This window comes from Peromyscus californicus, unplaced genomic scaffold (assembly GCF_007827085.1).
Source record: "Peromyscus californicus insignis strain IS unplaced genomic scaffold, ASM782708v3 Scaffold_8__1_contigs__length_139910024, whole genome shotgun sequence".
Taxonomy (NCBI): domain Eukaryota; kingdom Metazoa; phylum Chordata; class Mammalia; order Rodentia; family Cricetidae; genus Peromyscus; species Peromyscus californicus.
This window is the reverse complement of record NW_026294606.1, coordinates 136,348,509-136,369,664: the sequence shown is the minus strand read 5'-3', so window position 1 is coordinate 136,369,664 and position 21,156 is coordinate 136,348,509.

Sequence of the window (21,156 nt, the reverse complement as noted above, 5' to 3'; positions counted from 1 at the left end):
TTTCTCCATATAAATGGTCTCAATTCCACAATAAAAAGATACAGATTAATAGAATGGATGCCAAAACAGAATCCATTCTTCTGCTGCATACAAGAAACACACATCAACATCAATGATAGACATTACCTCAGGGTAAAGCACTGGGAAATTTTCCAAGCAAATGGACCTTAGAAACAAGCTGGTGTAGTCATTCTAATATCTAACAAAATAGAATTCAAATGAAAATTAATCCAAAGAGATAGAGAAGGACATGATCTGTTCACCAAAGGAAAAATCCACCAAGATGACATTTTAATTCTTAACATCTATGCACCAAACACAAGGGTGCCTATGTTTGTAAAAGAAACACTACGATAGCTTAAATCACATATGGACCCTTACACACTGATAGTGAGAGATTCCAATACCCCACTCTCATCAATGGACAGGCCATCCAGACAAAAACTAAACACAGAAATACTAAAGCTAACAGACATAAAACAAATAGAACTAACAGACATTTACAGAACATTCTACCCAAACACAAAAGAATATTCTTTTTTCTCAGCACCCCATGGAACTTTCTCCAAAACTGATCACATACAAGGTTACAAAGCAAGTCTCAACTGATATAAGAAAACTGAAATAACTCCTGCATTCTATCAGATCACCATGGTTTAAAGCAGGATTTCAACAATAACAGAAACAACAGAAAGCCTACGAACTCATGGAAACTGAACAATTCTCTATTGAATGAAAACTCAAGACAGAAATAAGAAAGAAATCAAAGACTTTCTAGAAGTGAATGAAAATGAATGCACATCATGCCCAGACTCATGGGACACAATGAATGTCTTCGGTTCTAAGATGCAAGTTTATAGCTCTAGCACCTATATAAAAAACTGGGGATAGCTCGTGCTAGCAAATTAACAGCACACCTGAAAACTCCAAAACAAAAAGAGGTAATCACACCGAAGAGGAGTAGATGGCAAGAAATAATCAAACTCAGGGCTGAAATCAATAAAATAGAAACAAAGAGAACAATACAAAGAATCAATTAAACAAAAAGTTGGTTGAGAAAAATCAACAAGATAGACAAACCCTTATCCAAACTAACTAAAAGATACAGAGAATGTCCAAATTAACAAAGTAAAAATGAGAAGAGGGACATACCAACAGACACTGAGGGAATCTTGAGAATCATAAGGACATAATTTAGAAATCTATACTTCACTAACTTGGAAAATCTAAAAGAAATGATAATTTTCTCAATAGGTACTACTTAACAAACTTACATCAAGAGCAGATAAACAATTTAAGTAGACCTATATCTCCTAGTGAAATAAAAGTCATCATTAAAAGTCTCGCCCACCCTAAAAAAATCCCAGGGCCACATAATGATTGCACATAATTCTACCAGGTTTTCAAAGCGTTAATGCCAATACATTTCAAATTATTCCACAAAATAGAAAGAGAAAGAATGTTGCCCAATTCATTTTTTGAGGCCACAGTTACCCAAACCACATAAAGACCCTGAAAAGAAAGAAAATTACAGACCAGTTTCCCTTATGAAAATAGATGCAAAAATACTTAATAAAATACTTGCAAATTGAATTCAAGAACATGTAGCACGAATCTTAACAGGTCTTATTAATAAAATCAAACCTGGAGCCAGGTATTGGGGTAAATGCTGGAAGATCAGGGAAGCAGAACAAGCCACAGCCACCTCACCTCGCCAGTTCTTCAGCTGGTCTTGTTTCCTCGGACTGGAAGCCTCTGAGTCCTCATCCAAATAGATCTCAGCTGAACTGCTACTCACAGCCTGAAAGCTTAACCAGGCTCCAGTTCCTCATCCTCATGCCTTAAATACCTTTCTGCTTCCTGCCATCACTTCCTGGCATTAGAGGCTCTTGTTACCATGCCTGGCTGCTTCCAGTGTGGCCTTGAACTCACAGAGATCTAGACAGATCTCTGCCTCTGGAATGCTAGGATTAAAGGCGTGTGCTACCACTGCCTAACCTCTATGTTTAATTTTGTAGCTGTTCTGTTCTCTGACCCCAGATAAGTTTATTAGGGTGCACAATATTTTGGGGAACACAATATCACCACAAGAACATGTCAGAAAAATCACCTACTATGACCATACAGGCTTCATCCCAGAGATGCAGGGACAGTTCCACCTATGTAAATAGATAAACGTAGTCCACCATATAAACAAAAGCCACAGGATTCTCTCATTAGATTCAGAAAAGGCTTTTGACAAAATCCAACACCCCTTCAGGATAAAAGTCTTGGAGAAATTAGGGATAAAAGGGACACATCTCACCAATCAAGGAAATTTACAACAAGCCCATAGCCAACATAACCTTAAATAGAGAGAAACTCAGAGCAATTCCACTAAAATCAGGAGTGACACATGGTTTTCCACACTCTCCAAACCTATTCAATATACTACTTGAGGTCTTGGAGCAAAAAGACAACTGAAGGAGATCAAGGGGATACAAATTGGAAAAGATGAAGTCAAAGTATTGCTCTTTGTGGATGATATGATAGCATGCACAAGTGACCCTAAAATTTCCACTGGAGAACTCCTACAGCTGATAAACACCTTCAGCAAAGTAGCTAGATACAAAATTCTCTCACAAAAATCAGTAGTCCTCCTATATCTAAATGACAAACAGACTGAGAAAGAAATCAGGGAAACAACACCTTTCACAATAGCCTCAAATAATACAAAATGTCTTGGGGCACCTCTAACTGAGCAAGTAAAAGAATTATATGATAAAAAGTTCAAGTCTTTGAAGAAAGAAATTGCAGAATATATCAGAAGATGGAAAGATCTCCCAGGCTCATTGATCAGTAGGATTAACATAGTAAAAATGGCCATCCTGAAAATAGCAATGTACAGATTCAATGAAATCCCCATGAAAATCACAACACAATTCTTCACAGGCCTGGAAATGATTCTCCTTAACTTCATATGGAAAACAAAAAACCTAGGATAGCTAAGACAATCCTGGATTTACTACATAGCTATGTTCATAAAAAACTACATATTATAGGCATTTAAAATATACAGTTTGATCAATGGAATTAATTGAAAACTAAGATGTAAATTCACACATTTATGGATACCTGATTTTTGATAAAGAAGCCAGAAATACATACTGGAAAAAAGACAGCATCTTAGAAAAAAAAAATGGTGCTGGTCAAGCTGGAAGTCTGCATGAAGAGGAATTAAAATAGATCAGTTGTAGGGGACCAACTCTCACTATTATTTACCCCAGGAACTCTTGAGGATTGAGGGATAAGAGGCTTAATTAGAAATAGTGAGAAGAGAGACAGCAAGAAAACACAGGATAGACTTGGACATGCTGGATCCTTATCCACCAGCCCAGAGCTTTATTCCAAAGGTCTATTTATAACAATGCCAAGGGGTGGAGCAAAAGCCCTCCCCCTTGCTAGTTACAGTTACCTGGTACCCAGGCCCATGGTCCAATTAACCTCTTATGCAGTGCTGCTGGGTACAGCCACTAGGAAATCTAGTGGGCTCCAACAATCCATACTCATCACACTGCAGAAAAAAGTTCAAATGGTCGTATTCCTCAACATAAAACCAGGTATACTGAACCCAAGAGAAGAGAAAGTCAGGAATAACCTTGAAAGCATTGGGATAGAAGAATTTCTGAACAGAGCACCTATAGCATAGGCACTAAAACTAATAACTAATGAATGATACCTATGAAAGTCTTCTGTAAGGCAAAGGAAACTGTCATTCAAACAAATGCACCATCTACAGAATGGGAAAAGATTTTTACCAACTCCACATCTAACATAGTTTTAATACCCAAAACATACAAAGAACTCAAGAAACCAGACATCAAAAATCCATTAATACAATTTAAAATGGGGTACAGATCTAAACAGAGCATTCTCAAAACAGAAAACTCAAATGGCTGAGAAACATTTAAAGAAATGTTCAACATCTTTAGCCTTCAGGGAAATGCAAGTCGAAACTACTTTTGAGATTCCATCTTACCCCTGTCAGACGACTAAGATCAATAACACAAGTGACAGTTCAGGCTATGAAATTAGGGAACATTCATACATTGCTGGTAGGAGCGCAAACTGAATAGTCTCTATGGAAATCAATATGGCAGTTCCTCAGAAAGTTGGGAATCAATTTACCTCAAGATCCACCTTTACTACTCTGGGGCTTATACTCAAAGGATGTTCCATTCTACCACAGAGACACTTGCTCAACCATGTTCACTGCTGTTCTATTCATAACAGTCAGGAACTGGAAACAACCTAGATGTCCCTCAACAGAAGAATGGATAAAGAAAATTCAGTACAATTACACAATGGATTATTACTCAGCTCTTTAAAATAGTGATATTGTGAAATTTGCAGGCAAATGGGAGGAACTAGAAAAAAGTCATCCTGGGAGAGGTAACCCAGACCCAGAAAGATAAATATTAGGTATGTATTCCCTTATATGTGCATATTAGCCATTAAGTTAATGATAACCAAGCTACAATTCATAGACCCAGAGAGGTTAGGTATGGAGGAAGGGCATGGGGGGACACATGGATCTCCCTGAAAGGGAGAAATAGAATAAATTTTATGGGTGGACTGTGGGCAAGTTGGGATGGGAAAGGGAGGATAAGATGGGGATGGGGAGGAGATATAGGGGTGAGGGAAAGAATTCAGGGAAAAACAGCTTGAATTGAGGGTCATTTGAGGGATGAAACCTCCCATTTTGCAGTGGAAACTTCCTAAAATATATGAAGTTGATTCTAATGAGGCTGCCTAATAGCGGGGTATATGGAGTCTCAACTGGCCATCTCTTGTCACTAATCAAGGCTTCCATTAGCAGGATTGGGTTGTACTCAATTGAGTTGTTGGCTGAGGGGCTCCCATGGAAATCCCCAAACCATCCAGATGATTGCTAAGATAATGGGTTGCTTTCTGCATACTGACAGTGAGGCCCTGATGTGAGGACAACACCCACACAACTCACTGAAGATGGAGAAGTCAAGCTGGCACCTACATAGAGCCTTCACCACCATATTATAGTCTCTGTGGTGTGGGAAGGTACTTTGAGGCTACAAAAAGAGAAACACGAACACCAAACCAGCAACAAAACCTGTGACCTAGGATCTGTCCTGCCTGCAACAGTGGCACAGAACTTGTAGGAGTAGCCAACCAATTTATCTTAAGGCCCACTCCATAAGAAGGAACCCATAGGCCTAGGCTAAAACCAAAGCTACTGGTTGAAAAAAAAAAGTTCAATAAAAGCATTTCTAATGATATTCTGCTATATTCATAGATCAGTGCCTTATTCAGTCATCATCAGAGAAGCTTCATCCAACAGCAGATGGGAACAGATACAGAGACCCACAGCCAGACATTATGAACAGAGAATCTAAATGTGATGTCTCTAACAAATCCCTCCTCCAGAGCTCAGGGAGCACCATGGAAGAGGAGGTGGAAAGAGTGTAAGAGCCAGAGGGGATGGAGGACACAGGAGAACAGGCCTTTGGAATGAGCCAAGCAAGCCTCACGTGAACTCAAGAGACTGACACAGCAAGCGCAGGGTGGACACACGTCTGTACCAGGTCCTGTGTGTATATATCAGCTTAGTGTTTTTATTGGACTCCAGAGTGTGTGAATGAGTGGGTCTCTGATTCTTGTGCTTGCCTTTGGTGCTAGGTTGCCTTGTCCAGTCTCAATGTGATGGTTTTTGCTTTATCTTATATTTTATTTTGTCATGTTTGGTTGTTACCTCTTAGAAACTTGTTTTTTTTTTTTTTCTAATGAGAGACAGAAGAAGAGTGGATCTGGAGGGGAGGTGGTAGGGATCTGGGAAGAGTAGAGGGAGGGGAAACTGTAGTCAGGATATAGTGTATGAGAAAAGAATCTATTTTCAATAAAAAAAAATATTATCCCATAAATGGAAGCAAATTATCATCTATTGGAATATATGTAGCAATCAAGTCATTAACAGATATGGATTAACCTACCCTTTACATCCACAGATCAAAACACATGGAATGTGTGCATGGTCACATTGCTATTACTGTGAAGCTAATAATCCAGCAGAAAAAGACACACAATTAAAATGTAACAAAATCAAACATTATATAGTGCTTAAAAGTAATACATGCAATAGAAAAAACTACCATATATGTGGATTATGGTGGGACATTATTCATTTTGTTTCAAAGATGACACTGAGTATACTTAGGGTAAGATATTTATTTCTTCAGTATTTGATAGGAGAGCATTCTAACTGGTGGGAATCCAGGTCAAACAACTTGAGAAGGCAAAAGCATGCTAGTGAGTCTGGACACAATGAGGGGGCCTGTAACGGCAACGCCCGCATTACCGATACACGTTCACCATGTCTGAGCGAGGGGCTGCGGATTAAAAAATAAGGGACAAGAGACAGCGAGTCATTCGCCACAGCTGAATGCCGAATGCCAGCCGGATGCCGTTTATTGAAAAAGGGTGGAAACCTTAAATACAGGCTTACAGCACAATGACAGATCACCGGAGGGCAGAAGTTTGCCACATTCTTGTATCTAAGTTGTTTACATCAAATGCAGGATACAGGAACAAAGAACCTCCAGTAGAACGTTAGGTGAGAAGGAAACTGGCAGGGAATCTGAATAGGGAGGACATGTGGTCAAAGTGGGCAAGCAAGGCAGCAGCCACTCACAGTGGGGGGCCAGGGCCCACAGGGGCCTAGAAAACCAGAGCACCACACCAGGGAAGACAGAGGGAGCAGGCAGTGAGATAATTGTGTGACAGGATGAAGACAGACCTTGGAGTCTTTTGTTGAGAATGGGGTGCTGCACTTGAGCCACAAGCATGGCATTGCAGGATATTAAGCAGGGAGGAGGGGCCTGATACAACTTCCCTTTTTAGAGGATCACAGTGGGTGCTCTGTAGAGCATGAATTCTGGGAGAGTAATGGAGAGCTGGGGTGATAAGAGAGAGAGAGTTAACAGAGTAGCAGATAGAGAATGGTGTGGCTGCATGGGAGTATCTAGTCAGCACACTGAAGAGTGAGCATTGTGACACCCTATGAGGGACAGTTCAGAAGAAGGTTAAATTTTTATGCAAACAAAATATATACACATGAGATAATTTTTTAAATACTGTATAACAAGAAAACATGAAATGAGACTGGCTTTGTGTGTTATGTGTGTGGTAGGTTGGGAGGTAAATGAGTAAACATTTCATGTTCACTGATTTCAGATCTCAGCTCTATCATTAACTGGCTGAATGCTTGGGGTCAATAACATTGCCTCTCTGAACCTCATTTTCTCTTGATATAAAATATTGAGTTTAGCTCAACTTATCTCTTAAATGCTTGCTGTATTAAATGTTCTACAATGCACAGTCTAAATTAATTCAAATAACAGATGTTTATTGATTGTAGCCTATAAGTAACACATGGAGCTTATGGTTTTTATTAAAAATCTGTAGAAATAATGGATATCTCAAAAATAAGAGCATTTGCCAGGGACATTTTCATGCAGAAGGCATACACATCTAAACAAATTTTACTAGCTCTTCAGACCACTATATGGTTATTTAAAAATAACATTTTAGAATGTTACAGAGTTTTGGTATTCCAATTTATGAGATGATATCAATGTAATTCATCTGTGGCATGGTTCCTAAGAATAGCACATCACAGACTTTGAACTTGATTTTATACATCATAAACATTTCATTGAAACTAGAATAAAGTGTGTTCATCTCAAAACAGCTTCAAAGTTCGATTGTTTCATGAAATATGTTTATATCCACTACTCACTAACCCATTGACTGTATATTGAAATTATACAACTTAAAAATTATTTCTAAAATTTTCCTTTAAAGAAAAGATGTCCATTACTTCTAGATTTAGCATGTAACATGATAACAATATAAAGCACTTAGTATTACCTAAACCTATAAAACAACTTAATCATAGAGTAAGTGTTCTACATTTTATGAATAGAAAATGACTCTTAACTTTATAAAGTATCTTATTAGATACCAATATTAATATTTACTGGTTCCAAAGGTGACCACATCTCATTTTTTAACTCTATTCTAATTTCATTAGTATTGACTGTATTTCATAATCAGGTTCTTGGGATGACTTTGCATGTGGATTTAAGCAACTCAGTGTCTCACATCTTTGCAAGATGTTGAGAACATCCTCACTGGCTCAGTGCCACATGTGGATTTCCCACGCATTTTGTCAACTCCTTTTATTTTACAAGCGAGAAAGTTACTGGAGGAAAGCACTAACTTTGATCTGTTCTCTATTTCTCCATATCTAGTTCTTAGAAAACAATAAATGCCTAATTTGTACTTGAAAAGATGTTTCTTATTAGTGCTAATATACTTTCTAATGAGCATGTTAGACAATTTGTAATGAGTGAAATTTAGATTTGCGATCTGAGTTTTTAAAGTCTCTTAAACTGGCCACCCACTGAGCAGCATGGCCAGATAGCTAAGTGCATGCATTGTAGCTATAGTCCCAGAGATCCAGCATTTCTGAAAAGAGCTTTGAATCTCTGGATAAAGATACACAATTGCTAGATGTGGCAGCTCATGTGATAACACCAAACTGAGGTGGGAAGATTCTTGTGGGCTGCAAGAATATATTATAGATATTCAGCTGTGTATTAAAGCTATACTTTGACCAGCCAAGGGTCTGTCAAAAGGCAAACCATTTATTATGAATATTTGGTGTTGTCCAGTTTTTAATATTTCAGCTGTCTTCTGCTATGAATTCTTGCATGCTCAAATATTCCCAGACTATTTGGCAAACAGCTCAACTCCTCAGACCTGCTGAATGTCTAAGTAACTCCCCCCACCCCCTACACTGAGCCTAGGAGACAAGCTGGCTGGAAATGCATAGCTTTGTTTCTTGTGCAAATAAAGCTCAGAGCATCCCATTCCTTCATGCCTAGGGGCATGACAGAGAGACTGACTGAGGACAATAGGGCATTTTACATAATCAGGTGCAGTAAGGACTGGAGCAGAATTCCAGAGGCGAGCACAGAACCGAATGGTCAGAGAGAAGAGAGGAAAAGTGAAAGATAAGGCAGAAACAGAGGACACAGAACCACGTGGCCAGAGAAAAGAGAGGAAGACAGAGGTTCAGTAGTGGGTAAAGCAGATCTTTTGTAGAGTTTATCAGGGCCAGGAGTAAGGAGCCAGGAAGGATATAGATGGAGGACAAAAGGACAGAGGAGGAAGATCAGGTCAAAAGCATAAGAGTTTCCTAAAACTATGAGGACAGGATAACTGGGCACAGAGAGGAGCTGTATGTAAGGACAGGGCTAAAACTGTGTAGATAGAATTGGCTTAGAAGAAAAAAGTGAATGGACTAAAGAACTCAGTGTATCTAGATTTATTCCTGTGCCTCTGGTAGTATCCCTTCTGGGAGCCCTGGGATAGTATAGATCGTGACCCCCAGAGAGACCACCAAAGACGAGCATGCCGGAATGCAAAAGCAAGGTTTAATTCTGGATATCCAAAAGCAATACAAGCTTAGGCAGGGACTTCGTCCAATACATCCAACGCAGTGGAGGCTGAAGGAAGTGCCCACCTATCTGCAAGCTCAGCTTTTAAAGGGAAAAGTCACAAGGTTACATCGTTTAGGGGTGCTAGTATGGGTACAATTCTGATTGGCTCGCTTCTAGGGGCTTCTAGAAATTACTTCTAAGGGAGTGGTTGCCCGCCACCATTTCTCATTGGCTGCCCTCAGGTGGGGGCATTTTTATGGTCAGTTACCCTGGAAACCAGGGAGAGGACATTCCATAGTCTGGCAGGCATTACCTTGTGACTATCTTGTGACTCTGTACTTTTACACTTCCTGGTTTCTGGAATCTGAACTGACTGGTTTCAGTAACTAATGGCCTATTCCCAAAAGGAAAAATCTTAGGCCTTAATTTTAGGGTGAAAGCATTTTGGTCTTATTTCTAAGATGGCTCATTTTGGTCTCACATTTCCCCCTTCTCATGTGCCTAATGGAACCCAATCATGGGTTTTGGACAGTTAGCTCGTAAGTATCCCTCTCTAATAATGGCCATGTATAGTTAGCCATCTTGTCTCTGTGCCAGGGGGTTTCATTTTGACCCAGCATTTCAGCCTTTTCTGAACAGGGAACATGGGTGACGTATTCTCTTCTGAAACTGCTTTGAGCTGGCATTGGGGCGTCATTGTCAGGGGCCCCCAAAAGGCTGAAAAGCTAGTCAAAGACTGGGAAAGGGGGCATTTGTCTGAAGCATGTAGCTGCCTGACCCCATAGGGACAGGGAAGAACCATGTTACCTGGGCTGGTCCACGTCAGCTTTTAGCAAGTCCGGAGCTCACAGTCGTCTGGAGCAGTGGAGTCAGTGACTAAAACTTGGAGGTGACTGCCAGCCAAGTGGAAATCTGTTGAGACAAATTTAAACTAGGAACAGAAGTTAAAATTTATGAACTTATTTGGAACCCTTAGGTCCATACCCTTAGTAATGGGAAAAGCAGTAGTCCCAAGACCAAGAGAGAGAAAAAATACCATCTTTAGGAATACTTATCTGGGGTCCTTTTGACCTCTGTGAAGTAGGTCTAGGTTTTTATGACTCTTTTGATCTTTTGAGGCCTACTTACAAAATGACATGAAAGTTAGATACATTAGTATTACCAATCTGTACTGAAATCCATATTGTAGACAGAGCAGATAATGGGTATCTGTAAAACAGCAGAAGTGGACTCATACCTTTGAGTCCCAACAAGAACTACAGATTTGGGTTAAAAGCTTGTGCATTTTTCTTCTGTCCAGAAAGCCAGGTATAAATTGGACAGAGATTTTTGGCCTGATGAGAAGCACATTTAGGTTTACATTTAGACATATTTAGATGACATCTAAAACAAATCCAAAATGTTGAGCTTGTGACTGAACAGTAAGTAGTCATTGTTCTACCAGCTCATCAGGGCTCCTAAATGTTAAGCTCTGCACCATAGAACAGGAGAGTAATCTGAAACTTATCTCATTTTAGACTCATATCTGAACCTTTATAACTTATTCAAACTTTTAGAACATTTCCCTAAAAGTAAGCTAACAAGCTAGCTATAGCCTTGCAGAAGGATCTGGTTGTGTGATGCTGTCACGCTGACATAGTTAGAGCTAGCCTAGCCATCAGTACTATCAGAAATCTGAGAAGGATAAACTATATCTGAGTGCAGACCAAGAAGCTTCCAATCCTATAAATTACAGGGACCAATCCCTACCCAGGTCTCCATAACGTTGGAGGCACCAGTCAGAACAGCATCAATCTTCTTCCGCCATCAGGCCCATGAGGCAGAGTATTTTTCCTGTGGAATAGGGACACGGAAGACTGACCTTGACCAGGCAAAAGGGTAAAATCAATTCCAGTGTCCTACTGCTTGTCCACAGTCTGGGCTGGGTCCTGGCGGCAGGTGTTGAACTGGGGCATCTTGCCCTGTGGTCAGCATTGTCATATTTCAGGCAGAGACGTTGTGGTGCCTCGTACAGAATCTTCTTCGGAGACCTTGGGTCACTGCTAGGATCTGGAAGCCTGTCTGATATAATAAGCTTTTAGATCAACATTTAAATGCCATATTCTGCAGATTTCTGAAGTATGAGGGCTGTCCAGGTATATCTGAATAGACAAACTTTGTTTCTAATTACTTGTTTCAAGCTCAATCCTGAAAACATATGCAAGGGACTGAGTAAATGAGTAAACTTACATCAGTACTTACTTACCCTGACTACAATTAAAAAAAAAAAAACTTGATTACTTATGACTTGTGGGGCGTTTACCCAACCACCCCCACAGTTCCCCAGAGTTTTCTTGAGTGCGAGCAGCAGGAAATATTAGATAGAAGGATTTATAGTGGAGAATCTTGCGGAGATAAACAGATAGAAAATAAAGGATAGCCTCGAGAGGGCCTGGAACCTATTCCAACGGGCCCGACTGTCTCTGCCCCAGGGTTTTTATAGAGACACCAAGGGGTGGAGCAAAAGACCTCCTCCCCCAGCACAGCCAAGTGCAGACCATCTCAGACACCTGCACTCAGGCCCATGGTCCTAATCATCCTCTATGCGGACCTGCTGGGTAAAGCCACGAGGAACCCGAGAACGGGCTCCCACAGGTCCCCCTTTCTTAATATATAAAAATAACTATTAATGGCTTACAGCAATCTCCATAGCTGTTACACCTCCCAGTATGGGAGTAGAGGATGATAAAGATGGCATTTCTCTTTTGAATTAGGTCCAAGGTGACTACAGCAGTCTTACCTGCCTCAAGCCCTTTCTAAACCAAAAACTCTTAAGGCGACTTAGCTTCATCATTACCATTAACAGGTTAACATAAATATTGCTATACATAGTCACAATTCTCTCAATCTTACAACTCAAAGCAAACTCTTAACAGAACCATTTGAATTAGCATATACGGTGCTATATATAGTTAACAATTTTCTCCGTCTTACAACTTTAACTCAATCATTTGAATTTTCTTGCTAACAGAACATAGGAAAAACTTCAATGTATTCACATCAAACTTAAATATTTTCTTAACTCCACAAAACCAGGGTGCATCAATATCAATAGGGTAAACATAATTTCTGCAAACATAATTCAACCTCATAACTCCTCCTTTTCTTTATAATTTTTTAAACAAAATCTCAAACCTAGTTAGAAGACCCAAACTTTTCCATTTAAACAGTTCCATTTGTAACACAAAACCAGTCCCAGAAAACAGTTTCTGGGTCATTACTGTAAGTAAACTCAAAATTGTCCCATTGCAATGAAATCTGTTGTTCAGTTCATTAAGTCCTAGAATTCAAATGATAAATTCTGGTACTAGCTTTCCAAATATGAAGAAATCCAGAACCAAAATCTTTCTGTAGTTTTATCTCATTTTAAGCTCAAAAAGTTCAAAAAAGAAATAAATTCTGGTATTAGGCTTTCACTTCAAAATATGAAAAGATGTTTTTCAACGAAAACTTTTTGCAGTTAACAATTTTAGTTAAAACAAGCATATCTGCAACTTTCATTCTCAAGCTGGAGACCTTTTTAGGTACAGTAGTATTCTAAACTGCACCGTTTTTGATGTTAGCTCAGGTTTTTCTGTGTTGACTCGATTTTCCACAGATCTCAGCTGTGGATGCCTTGTGCTGGTTCTGGCGTCTGCCATTCTTAGCTTCTTAGCGGCTTCTGGAACTTTTGAAAACTGCTCAGACTGCCTGCTTTGCAGTCTGCTAGGACACTAACTTCTGTATCTCAGGTTTTTTCACCATATACATTAAGCATAGATTCACACTTAACATTTACACTTTTTAAACTCACATATAACCTTTTTTGCCTTGCAAAGCATTTAGACTCACATTCAACATTTACACTTTTTTACAAACTCATAGAACATATTAATATCTACTTATTTATACTCCTTAAGGAAACTATAGAACTACTTTAGCAAATATATTTCTTATTACTTCTTATGTATTTCTTATGTTCATTTCATCTTATTTCTTATTTAAACTTACATTTACAACTAGCATCTTTACTTCTTACAAGCTTATTACTACATGTCTTAAGACTACCTTAGATACTTCTTGCAAGCTTATATAAATTCTTAAAGGAACTCTATAGATCTATTTTACAAACTTATATAGGGCTACCATTAGCATATATTTAACTTCGCAAACATCTAAAGATTTCTTAACACAGATCTAACAAGACAGAATAATTTCTACAAACTCACATCTTATTTTCATCTTTTTCTATTTCTTACTCTTTATTATTACTATCTCTATTAGAAAGATTCTCTTAACTAGACAGGAAGTACATACATCATTTCTAAAGTTTAGAAGTTATAGTCAGCTTTGTTATAAAGCACTGGGATTTAGTGAGTGTTGTTGTTATAGAATTGTGATAGTTGTTGCTAGGGGACTGCAACCTTCCCAGGATGACACCACACTCCAAAGTTGCCAGTTCTCTCAGCCGTTCCGGACTGGCAGAGATGCACTGTCAGCGGTAACCGGTTTTTAACTAGAGGCTGTCCCTTCACCCAAATTCATAATAGCTCCCCTAAGTACTTCAATTCAGACAAACGTTTCTATTACAGCAGTACTTTTGGTTTGTTCTACGGAAAAACTTCACTTCACACTGAGGGTGAAATTACCGTATTTAGCTTCTGTAAAGTTCTTCGCCAAATACTGCACGGCTATTAGGTAATATAAAGTATTTTTCTAAAGGAGCTAGTAAAGCCACAAGTGGCACAGCTCTGAACTGTATTTAGTATTTTCACTTCATTAGCTTTAACTCCTGATGTTATTAGCAACTGTAATATTTAGCATTGATTTTTTTATAAGCAACTTTCAGGTGAAGCAACTATTTTTTTTAGACAGATTTTTCTGAAGTTTGTTTCCCATCTATAAAGCAGTCATTTTTTTTTTTGAATGCCTGTTTCTTATCCTCTTAATTAGATTTGCAAAGGAATTACTCATTGCAGGCAGTTTGTTCAAAAGGCAAATAACTTTTTTAATTTCACATAAGTTTCCTTCATATCTAAGACAATGTTCAGTGTATAAACTGCTCTCTTGCTTTCTTAAGGATTTTAAAGTGGCTTGTTTGCTCTTATAGGTAGCTTTTTGTCATCTAGCTACTGTAAAAACTTTGCACAGCTATTAGGGTAAATAAGGCATTTTACCAACAGAGCCCCAAACCAGGAAGCACCTAGTTCCATATCCTTTCAATTTTTCATTGGAACTGACACTTAAACTCTTAGATGATTTTTCTCCTTATTCTTTTAAACGCTGTATTTTAAGTTTACCATGAACGTATTTTCGAGCTGACAAAAGTGTTTCAGGGCAATGTCGCCATCTTTAGCGGAAAAACTACCTTTCCCAGAATGCATTTCCCTTATATCAGTTTATAATATCAGTCCCATATCAGTCCCTTATCCTTATATCATTTCCCATAGTTCTTTTAGAGTCTGAGAGTCAACTGGTTCTCTTTTACCAGACTTGCTTACAAATTCTTGCCCGGGAGGTTTGAACAAAGTTTTTTGCTTTTGCAACAGGAGATTTGAACGAGCATTTTACATTTTCAATTATGGGACATTGGGAGATTTCTATTCTCTCCTCAACTGGCTTCAACAGGTGTCTCTCCTTCATTTGACACTGGCCCCGGATCAGAACTTAGCCGGCATTGAGGCTGGCATTTCTGATAGCAACTTTCCTAGGGGCTTGTGTTTGTCTTAGCCAGTCAGTGAAAAACAAGATCATGTACAACAGCTTTTCCATAGCTCCTTCAGAGAGATTTTCTCCCACTGATCTGTCTCATTTTGCTTGTTCCTTCCTTCCCCAGATGCAGAGCTTCAGGTATCTATCTGCGGCTCTGTACCTCTGCTAGCTGCCTTTGGAGGTAGGGGCTTTTTTTTCTTCCCCCGAATCTGCCTCAAATTCTAGCAGCTTTCACAGGTCATATATTTTCTGGGGAGGATTCTGTCCCCTCTGTTTCTTCAGAGTCTTTCTCCCTGACAGTATCCAGTTTGGTCTCAGTTTATCCCCTTTACCCCAGAAACAGTTTCTGACACTACAGTGGCGGCTTTCCCTGCTACTGAAAGGTAGGGGCTTTTTGTCTGTTTGTTTTCGGGGTCTGTGTGGTTTGCGTACAGACTGAAAATCTAACAAGGGAGGTTTTTGCCATTTCTAAACTCCCATTAGGACAGATTTTTTTGCCTCATCAGGCCTTCACCTGGCCCAGTCCCCCAGTGGGTTGCATTTGCTTGTCTGGGTGCTCAAGGACAGAGCTTATGCCAGAGGCAATCACCCCTCAGGGCTACACTCCCTCATTTCACCAGGAGTTAGTTGAAACAAAGCTTTTCTCAAAGAGTTGCTTTCTCTGACAGAAAAGAAAGCTTTACTCCTGCATAGTTCTGTCCTGACCTGGCTGGGCTCTTTCCCGAGACAGCATTCTGACTCAGCAGCACGACTGCTTCAGACACAGTTCAGCTTTACTGTTTTCCCAGAAAGGTCCTTTCTCTGATAGGAAAGCTTTTCTCAGATTTCTTTTTGAAGCTGTGGACCTATCAACCCCGGGACTTGTAGGAAAGCAGACAACTGTGCCGTTCCCACCAGCTTTAGTTTTGTTTGTTCATTAGCAATCTTCCCCTGGGTCCTGCACCTTCCTGCCTCAGCTCTGGGCTCCAGGAAGTTTACAACTGCAGGAACCCTAGTATCCCCGAAATGTACCCCAACTCACAGATGCTGGCCAGCTGCCTCTGGGTTTTTGGTCAGAAGTGAGGATACAATGCTAACAGCTTGCATGCTTCAGGGGATCTTTGCATTAGGAGGATTAGGAGCACCTTTTCATTTGAAACGCTCACTCAGAAACAAAACCATTAATGCCTCAGCTCGGCTGTAACTGAAAAGCTTGGCTTTTTTGCTTTTCTCAGGTAAAGTTTCCTGCCCTTTTGGGCTCTCTGTTGCTCTTTACCCACACTCTCCCAAGCGTTTTCCTCAGGGTACTCTGGCCCACTGTCTTTTACTGGCTTGAAGAGACAGAGCTTAGAAGAGGTTTTTAGGAACTTGTCCCTGCCTCCTGCATTACAGGGAGGATTTTTAAAGCTTGAAAAAACTTAGGTTTTGCTGTCTTAAGAGGTTTGTTGTTTTCCCTTAGAGCTAATCACAGGTGGTCCCCATACTAATATCTTCAGGTGATTCTAATTTGTCCTGAGAAAGTTAAAGGCTTTAGTTTAAGTTTAAGAGCTTTTGAGAAAGATGAAGGCTTTTTAGAGAGTTTTTTCCCCCAAATTTTCCAAGAAAAGCTTTATAGTTTAAGAGAGATTTTTTTCCCCCTCAGGAGAAAGACCAACTTTTCCCAAAACTTCCCAACTTTAAACTTTTTGGCTTTTTACACCCCCATTTTTGCCTCAGGGAGAAATCACTTTCTCCTGCCACTTGGACTTAGCATTTCAGCTGTCCCCAGGTCAGAAAGCTTCCATAGGAAACTTATTCTTCCCCATAAGCTCAAAGAAGAGCTTTTTTACTACCCAAAAAGCCCAAAGAAAGGTTTTTTTTCCCAGTTTGCGTTTATAGCCCCCAAAGTTAGAAAATTGGGGAGTTTTTCTGTCTAGTTGCCTTACTTATTTTTTCCTACACAATCTTACACTTCTAAGTTTTTCCTACACTATTTTACTACCCTATGCCTTATACTTATTTTTCACAGATAGAAATTGAGAAAAGGATAGAAGATAGAAAATTTTGACAGAAGAGAATTTTGCTGCAGCATCGGACATCCTTCCAGTCCGCTTTCCTTTTCTCTCAAGGATAAAACCCCTGCCTCTCAATAATATATATAAAAATATATATATTTTCCATAACACCGGCATGCCTTATCCACTGGCAGGGCTGAACTCAGCACTTTCGCCAAAAACTCTGTAATAAAACTATTATTTTCCTTTATCTTTAGTCCCTATTACTTTGTCTTTAGTCCCTGTTCATTTATCTTTAGTCCCCCCCTTTTTTTTTCTTTGGTCCCTGTTCGGGTGCCATTCTGTGGGGCGTTTACCCAACCACCCCCACAGTTCCCCAGAGTTTTCTTGAGTGCGAGCTGTGGTGGTATTTCATTTATACTGAAATGTGATTTTAATTGTATGTTAATAAATAAAGTTGCCTGGGGGTCAGAGCTATCAGAGCCATAGCAAGTGGCGTACGCCTTTAAGGACCTGGAGGGCAGTACATTCAGGCAGTGACGAGGCAGTCACATGTTTGGGTTTACAACCAATGAGAAGGCAGAACAGGAAGACTTTAAAAAGACATACACACAGGAAGTAGGTCCTTTTCGGAGAGCTCTCTTGGCTGGAGAGGATCCCTGAATCAGGAAGGGTGAGGCTCTTAGCTCTGACCTCTTGGTTTTCTTCTCTGAATTGGCTCTGTGTTTCTTATTTGATAAGACCGTTGGTTACATCTACAGCGAGCAGCAGGAAATATTAGATAGAAGGATTTATAGCGGAGAATCTTGCGGAGATAAACAGATAGAAAACAAAGGATAGCCTCGAGAGGGCCTGGAACCTATTCCAACGGGCCCGACTGTCTCTGCCCCAGGGTTTTTATAGAGACGCCAAGGGATGGAGCAAAAGACCTCCTCCCCCAGCACAGCCAAGTGCAGACCATCCCAGACACCTGCACTTAGGCCTGTGGTCTAATCATCCTCTATGCGGACCTGCTGGGTAAAGCCACGAGGAACCCAAGAATGGGCTCCCACAATGACTGATTATGTTCTCTAACAGTCTACAATAAGTAGCCTAAAAACAATGCTTTTAAGTTAAAACTCTTCTAGCATCAAATACAGGTTCAGTAAAGAAACCAAAACAAAATATCAATATACAACATTCTTAAGCCTGAACGTACCTTGGTTAAGGAGAAACATTTTTTTAACTGTTCTTAAAAGATTAAGATCTCTCAAATGCCTTCTGTAATATCAACAATAAAGTATCTTCTTTTACTTCAAGGGGGAAAAAACATGGCATCATCACAATCTGTATAAGGTAAAACCAAGCTCCAAAGTGTAAACAATCCCAAAGTTCAATATCTGGGATTTATTTATAATCCTTTTGGTTCTTTTACTTAGAGGCTTGGATGATTTCTTTGACCCTATCTTTGGCAGCACATACATAGCCTGCCTGCTTCATTTTATTATGGCTGGTGCTTCCAGTGATCATCACCTGGCACTGGCATTTTTCAAAACTGCTAAGGTCCACCACTGTAACTAGACTCTTTTTGGAACTCTAGTCCTGCCATACATTTGCAAACCTCAGCTGTTTCCTATGATTCCTTTATGTTACAAAGTTTAGCTGCCAGAGCAAGGTATATTCCTGTATATAAAAGCATTGATGTGCAGCTTTAATATTTATTAAGTATCTTATTTATTTGTCATCTATTTAAATTCTCTAGAAACTTGCTGTTGAGCACTTGGTAAAGACATAAGCACTTAGGTGTTAACCTGAGTAGATCTTTAAAACCTTTGTAAAAGATGGCTGCCAGCCACATGGCTGTCCATGAGATCACCAGCCAAGATGGAGGAAACCACGTGGTTGCTATTTAAAGCATGTTTTTCTAAACAATAATTACTTGCACACATACACACAGTGGGATCCAAGTTACACACATTCATATGTACAGTTAAAGCTTGCTTACATTTTCAAGTCACATACCTGTCCACATACACACATACATAAGCGGTTTGCAGAATCATTGGCCATTTTTAAAATGAAAACCAACCAGAATTAACTTTTAAATTCAGTATTTGCAGGTATAGGAAACCATAACAGTTTACATCACATCCCCTCTGACTTTCTACACCTTCTATATACCCTCAGTCCGTTCCTTTGATCCCTCAGACATTTACTCTAGACAAATTCTGCTTTTTCTTTTCTTTTAAAACATAAACTCTTACCAAAGTCTTTCTTGTGATTTCCCTCAGTAATCTAGAATATATTGTAAAGTTACAATATTTTAAACAAGAACAGAAATACATGCATATACCGTAACAAGAATGACTCTCAATTTGCAACCGCATTGTACCACAGACAAGAAACTGTTGGTTGTTGGTGACATTCTATTCTTGGAGCCAGACCTTGATCAGGTTTTAGCCCCAGGGCAGGTCTTGGGAGCCCCACCCAACAGCATGGAAGAGGAAGAGGACAGGGAAAGCAAGCACCATGGGGACAAAAAGATTGCTGTTCAAGAACACAAGAATGGCAGACTGAAAGTGACTCCATGCCCTGGCTGGGCCCACAGACTTGTAGGCCACTCCTCAGCTGTGACCCTGGAGGGGCAGTTAGTTCTCCACCAGCCCCCACACTGAGCTCCTTGAGGCTCCTGCTGGCTCCCACCAGCTTTGCCCCTTGTCCACACAGGAGCCCATCCAGAACCTGCTGGCCATATCTGGGCCCCACAGTGCTCATAGCCTACTCTAGCACACAGCCATGCTAGTTCTCATGCGGCCTCTGGGCCAATCTGGCCGCCACCTCATCCTGCTGTAAAGTCTCTACTCCAAAGCTCTCTGAGCGAGCTGGGGCCCCGAACCTGCCGTGTCTAGGCCCCCATGATGCTCACAGGCTGCCTAGCTCTCTCAGCGGCACCCCGGGCCCCCGAAGTTCTGCTGCCTGCGCTCTGGTCAGAGAGAGCAAGGAAGCAATGTTAGGTTACTCTGTGCCAGTTCAACCACCAAAGGGGTCTCCATCCCTTCGGCTGGCAATCCGGCCCACAAGTCCCAATGCATACACAAGCATACACAAGCTCAGGCATAAAACACTCACACATGTGGCCACAGTTCTCATACATTTATACATTTATATAGGTATAACAAATCACACTGACAAACAAGATAGGCAGAAAAAAAGGCAGACAAAAGGAAGAACAAGGGCCCTACAGATGGTCCAGGCAGACTACAGAGTCCAGAGAGGGAGCCTCGATTATGCCAAAGATCATATGGATGGGACAGGGACAACTCAACAGAGTCTCCCGATCCCCAGACGGACCCCTCTCGGGCAACCTATGACGGGGGAACCTGTGGGGATCCCCGCATCCTGATGAGGGGTTGGGACATCTCCCAATTCCTCCAGGGTCACCTTACAGGCACGACTGCCAAGGTGAGAGCCTGTCAGATTCAACCGCCGGCTTCGGATAAGAAAATGAAAGTAAAAGGAAAGCAAAGACAAGAAAATGGAGCGCTCTTACCGATCGGTGCAGATGGACCTCCAGAGCTCTTAGGGGTCCTGGCGGGGGGTCTCTGGGGATCCCAGAGAGCCCCCACATGTTGTGCCCAGATCGTGACCCCCAGAGAGACCACCAAAGACGAGCATGCCGGAATGCAAAAGCAAGGTTTAATTCTGGATATACAATACAAGCCTAGGCAGGGACTTCGTCCAATACATCCAACGCAGTGGAGGCTGAAGGAAGTGCCCACCTATCTGCAAGCTCAGCTTTTAAAGGGAAAAGTCACAAGGTTACATCGTTTAGGGGTGCTAGTATGGGTACAATTCTGATTGGCTCGCTTCTAGGGGCTTCTAGAAATTACTTCTAAGGGAGTGGTTGCCCGCCACCATTTCTCATTGGCTGCCCTCAGGTGGGGGCATTTTTATGG